The sequence below is a fragment of the Hippoglossus stenolepis genome, chromosome 21, assembly GCF_022539355.2.
Source record: "Hippoglossus stenolepis isolate QCI-W04-F060 chromosome 21, HSTE1.2, whole genome shotgun sequence".
Classification (NCBI taxonomy): Eukaryota; Metazoa; Chordata; class Actinopteri; order Pleuronectiformes; family Pleuronectidae; genus Hippoglossus; species Hippoglossus stenolepis.
Window position 1 is genome coordinate 4,479,001 of NC_061503.1, and position 5,799 is coordinate 4,484,799.

At 42.7% G+C, this 5,799-nt stretch overlaps 1 long non-coding RNA gene across 2 annotated transcripts; it reads right to left on the reverse strand.

Annotated features, from left to right (window-relative positions):
* Positions 1–776: 776 nt before the first annotated feature.
* LOC118101109 lies at positions 777–5,451 on the reverse strand. Of its 2 annotated transcripts, XR_004694504.2 has the most exons (4): positions 4,321–5,451; positions 4,037–4,216; positions 2,604–2,699; positions 777–1,982 (listed from the first exon to the last, which is right to left on the reverse strand). It is a non-coding gene; the product is annotated as an uncharacterized LOC118101109 (long non-coding RNA). The 2 variants fall into 2 exon arrangements; XR_007032313.1 differs by having other exon boundaries at positions 2,604–4,216.
* Positions 5,452–5,799: the final 348 nt, after the last annotated feature.

Here is a 5,799-nt window from a genome sequence, read left to right on the forward strand (position 1 = left end):
ATTTTTGGAACAGCACACAGGCTGGTCAGGAATAGAACAGCAATGAAGTGGAATGGCTTGACAGCCTGGAGGGCCAGTCCCTCTCTGTCTCTCCTTCACTTTCCTCCATCCCTCCTCTCCAGACAGGGAGCAAACTGGAGCTGCCTGAGTGTGTCTGGTCTAATCACTCACACTGGCTCCCAGAGCCACCCTGACCCGAATCCATCCCTTCTCCTTCCTTATGCAATCCCTTCATCAGAGTGAGAGAGAGAGAGAGAGAGAGAGAGAGAGAGAGAGAGAGAGAGAGAGAGAGAGAGAGAGAGAGAGAGGCTGCTGTTCTCAATCTCCACTGCCCTGATTCTGTTGCATCACGTATTATGCAATCTGCTTTTGAAGTCTAATCAGGGTGTGTGTGTGTGTGTGTGTGTGAGGATCCATACATGATCTATCAGCTGTGTTACACCCTGAGCCATGTTACACACTCCTCGTAACCTGCAGCTCGACACGGTCATGAAGACTCTTCAGATTAGACTCAAACAAACCCAAACAAACCATCTATGTTTGGCTCAGTGGAGTTGGTCCACCTTGTTCTTGGCTCTGTTAATAGCATAAAGAGGACATCCCGATTAATGCTTCTTCCAAGTGAAAATTATTGTTTTTATTTGTCACCAGTGGTGGAAAGTAATGATTTGGAGTTACCTGTACTCACTTTAGAAAATTCTTATTGCATTAGATATTTATATGAGTCCACTGAACAATACTGTCGACATCACAGTGGATTTTCTATTCCTCTCAGGTATAGTTGGTTGTGTAAAAGTGTTTGCAAACAGGTGCTCAATTACACAAGAAGTAGATACACAGCAGCAGTGGGACGTAATTAAGTACATTTACTTTGTAACTGCACCTTAGTACATATTTTTTATGTATCTGTACTTAAGTATTTATTTTCGGTTACTTTTCACTTTACTCAACTTTCTGTACTTTCTACATCACTACATTTTTAGAATATAATTTTTGTGGTGTACTTTTACTTAAGCAAAATGTTTGAGTACTTCCTTCACCACTGTTCATTTGTGTCCATAGACTCCTGAGAATAATACCTGGCTCTTTGGCTGCTAAACGCTCCACATCTGTTCACCAGCAGGTAGCTAACATTCTGTGGACAGTAAGGTGCTGAACAGGTTGTGTACAAGCCATTTATTTTAAGGTTTCAGTTCAAATCCCTGCTGTTCACAACAACAGTTTGTGGACTTTAAAACCAAAACAATGAGCTAAAAGATGCTAAAGAAACAACTGCAGAATTAGATTTTCTGTGGTTTCGTCACCGGAAACTGCTCATTTCATAACCCATTTATATAGAAATATTGATGAAAGCATTTTTTAAATTTTATTATAAAATTTACATTGTGGTATCTGTACTTTTACTTAAGTAAAGGATCCTGGTCTTTGTTCCACCACAATTAGGCACAGTTGTGTAATATAGAAATTTAAAAAAAAGCATTAGGTACATATTGACGTAAGTGAGGTTCTCTGCACATAAGTGTTTTTTTCTCAACTTTTGTCAATTCCTTGACAAATCACTAAAACTGACACGAATTGTCTAAGTCAGTGCAGCAGTAATTATTGGAAAATGAAGTGTGAGACACTTGTGTTTTATGGAAACACAATTGGGAGAGTGTCTCCAGCCTCCAGATTGTGGAGCTCTCTGCTGTGTGTTGGCAGAGAACTTCATTAATTCCTACATGGTGTTGATCTCAGCTGAGTCCTCTTCCTCTCTTGGCTCCATTGTTTGCAGGCTCAGAATAATTTGCTCGTGTTAAAGCGCGGTAAAGCTCTTAAACCCAGATTTCCCTCGCTCATCCCAGCGTTTCCCTCATTCCCTTGTTCATCTCCCCTGCTCACTCTCTCCACCACATGGCCCCGCTCTGTATCAGTGTTTCTCTATCTTGTTGGACCCGCCTCCCTCCTCCTCGTGGGAAGAGTGTAATCCAGAGGAGCTTCTGCTGTAAAAAAAGAATCCATTTTAACAAGTCAAGTCATCAAGTCTTGTATTAACAATTTAACATCTTCTGCCAGTTTAACATGACACAGTTTAACTTGACATCAACACAAACCCTCTTCCTTCATGCTTACTTTGCTAAAAATCTAATAAATTGAATTTAATAAATGTGGGAAAGTTCATTTTTACATTTTCATTCGGATGTTGCTCCATACGAATTCGTACCTAAAATTAAACAGAACTATGGAAACAAAACTGTGGAGACGAGGCGTTAGCTAAGAGGCTAAATTCATATTATTAAATATAAACTTGTTCAGCCAGTTTAACACATTGTGAATTCAATAATGTTACTTTGCTAAACAAAATAATAATGTGGGGGAGTTCATTATTACATTCATTTACATATACATGAAAATTATACATACACATTTATATGTATATATATATATTACCAGCAAATATCTGTTTCCTACAGACAGTACGTTTTAGAACAATAAACCTTCATTTATTACTGAGCTTACCAATCATTGAAGTCAGTCAGCAGTTACACAGATGTCTTTAGTGCTGCTCTATAATGTGAATAATGTGAAGTCAATTGGGGGAAAGGTTCTTGTTTTATTTTTACCTCCGGGACAAACTGGCAGCCAGGCTGACACTGCCACACCGTACCCAGTCCTCTCCCCCGTCTCTCCTGGGAGAAATAGCCTGGCACAGAGGCCGTCTTTTTTTGGAAATAGAAGAAGAAGTGTAGTTATTTACTTCATCAACAGAAAGATCCTGACCACAGAGTTACAAAAGCACTTAGCACCAGACTAGTTGCCAAAATAAAAACGAGAGGATCTCAAGGATTACCACTTTAAATTCTCAGTGCATGTGTTGTTGTAGTGCTTAAGTGTATGAGTGTGTGAGTGTGTGTGTGTGTGTTTGTCAGTGTGTATTTTGGGGGGGGTTCTGTTTTGTCTTTATGCCACTGGCGCCAGCCGGCACGCTTGGCACAGGAGGCAGCATTCACCTTACATAACCAAACCCTCAGAGGAGAAGTGAGAACGGACGCAATACAAGGGCAAAGGCAAGGTGGGGTGTGTGGGGCGTTTATGGTGCTGTATAAAAACCATGGAGCAGCTGCTGAAGCATGAAAGAACTCGGGTCAGGTTTGGAGTGAAAGGGCAGCAGGAGAGGCAAGAGGTGAGAAGACAGGAAATCAAGGGCGTTGGAGGGGTATCAGTGGGGGTGAGGGGAGGTCACATGGGCAGATCAGGTTCGAGTGAGTACAGAGATTAGGACAGACGTGACAGGAGGTGTCCCCAAAGCACATAGCTGCAAGCAGACTCCTACAGTTGGACGCTGCCCAGGAAAACTGTGCCTGGGTACATCGTGTTCACTCTCCCACACTCTCTCTCTCTCTCACACACAAACACACACACACACACTAAGCCCACATGAGGCGGCACTCCGACACTCCCACGCTCAGATTTGTTCAGCATTGCTGAGACATATTGACACAAATAACAGCCTAAACACTGTAAAACAATCTGTTAAGTCTCATGTACTTACCCAGTCTCACACACACACACACACACACACACACACACACACACACACACACACACACACACACACACACAGGCCTACTATAACCTTAATTGTAACGTTGCATCTGCGGTTCTAGATTTAATGGTTTATATTACACTTTGGATGTATGATACTTAAAATGCATTTGCACTGATATTAAGAGGATAGAGCAATGACTGGAAAACATGGTTTCAGCTGCCCTGCCAATGCAAATCACATGATCATATCATATATCAAATGATATGTTCAGTTACACACAGAAACTGATACTAGTTTATGAACTCACTTGAACGATAAGGAATATCATATTCCCGGAGTTACTTTGCTTGACAGCTTCAGCACAAAATAAACTGAAAGTCTTACTTAGTAATTACTTCAGCTTACATATGCCCAGAGCCCTGCAGCAGGTTATCCTGGCCCTGCCGTTTGATTGTTGACCTCTTATCTGCAGTAATAAGGAAAACAGACCACTTAAACACTCTTTACTTTGCTCATAAATTGATGAGGAGGAGCGCAGAGGGACGGGAGATGAGACGAAGCTCCACTCTGTCGTCAGCCGCGGCTCGAGCTGATACCAGCAGCTCCTCTCCTCCCTCAGGCTGCATTTGAGTAGACTCCCTCCCCCAGTCGCTCAGGAGCCGCCTGATGAAACTTAAATGAGTCCGCCTTAAAAAAACAAAAAACACTCCACTCCATTAGAGATTTACTGTGACGCAGCACATCCCTTGGACTGGGAAAGCCTGGGCACCGACGGCTCCGTGTGAACTCACCTATAGGATTGGTTTTGTATATCCAGGATGGCATGTCTCTGCATGAGTACAGATGGAGGCAGTGTTGAAGCAAGCTGTGATGAGTCACTGCCTTTCTCACGTTTTTCATCCGTCTCCCTCGCCCCAGCTGCACCACAGCTGATGCTTATGCCTTTTGGTACATGGTGTTCTTGTATAGGTCTGTGCAGGTTTGGTTACTCTCATGTTCCCTGGGGCCAAATGTTCTTCAACTAACTCTGAAGGTGCTGATTTGAATGTTACTTGTTCCGGTAGTTTAAAGAAACTGGGTCACAGGTGTGCACCTTTCCAACACATTGATCCAAGAGGCATTCAACCGTTTACTGAGGTCACAGCAGGTGGATAGATGGAGGAACGGATGATTTGTCTGTACAATAAACAACATATATCAATACATTACCAATCTGAGACATTTCTCTGTAATTTTAAGGTCTTGGCCTTCTTTTTAAAGTGCCTTGAGATAATGTATATTGAATTGAATTGTAAAACTAAAGGACGCAGAGGATCCATTTTGTGAGAAGACTTACCTTCTATCTCGGTCGATATGAGAACATCCTGACTAACTGAACACTGGGAATAGTTGCTAATCAAACCATAGGACCATTCAGCAAAGTGGGAGGAAGATCATCAAGATGTTTCTCTTCTCTATGCAGGAGACACACAGAGAAATGTTGCATCCCCCTGAGCCACGGTCATAACATATGAGGCTTCATGGGGATCGGGGAATTGGATCAGCAGCATTGGTTAAATAAACTCTGGACTTCATGATGATTTGCTCAGTTTGGTTGGTGTAAATAATGTTAAATAAGACTCGGTACCTAAATGGATCGGAACCTTCATTCGTGTGATAAGTAACATCTGTGTTTACTTACGATTTTATGTCAGAATGGCTGATATTTACGAAAATGCGTCTGAGCTTTACTACAGTTTTATTACACGTGTAAATTTGAATGGCAGTGCAGGTCGATTTAGAGATCACAAACACACACCGACACACACAAACTTGTTTCACTATACCCCTGGGAAACACACATTGACGATCCATTTCCTACCCCCTTACCCCCACCTTAACCTGCTTCTACCCATTTTAACCCTGAACAGCAGCCTGTGCCCATGGTGACCTGTGGGTAAGTGTGTATTCAGGCTCAAGTCCCCACCAGACTTCAGCCCACACACACACACACACACACACACACACACACACACACACACACACGTTCAGTTGATCCCGATGAGTCACTCATCCCCCTCTCCCTCCTCTGCTATATTTGGACTTATCTCCAGGCTTCAGCTAAACATTAGAAAGTGAAAAGAGAAAAGCGGAGGAAGATGAGGAACACATGTTTAGTGTGTGTGTGTGTGTGTGTGTGTGTGTGTGTGTGTGTGTGTGTGTGTGTGTGTGTGTGTGTGTGTGTGTGTGTGTGTGTGTGCGCGGTGTGTGTGCGCGGTGTGTGTACGTGT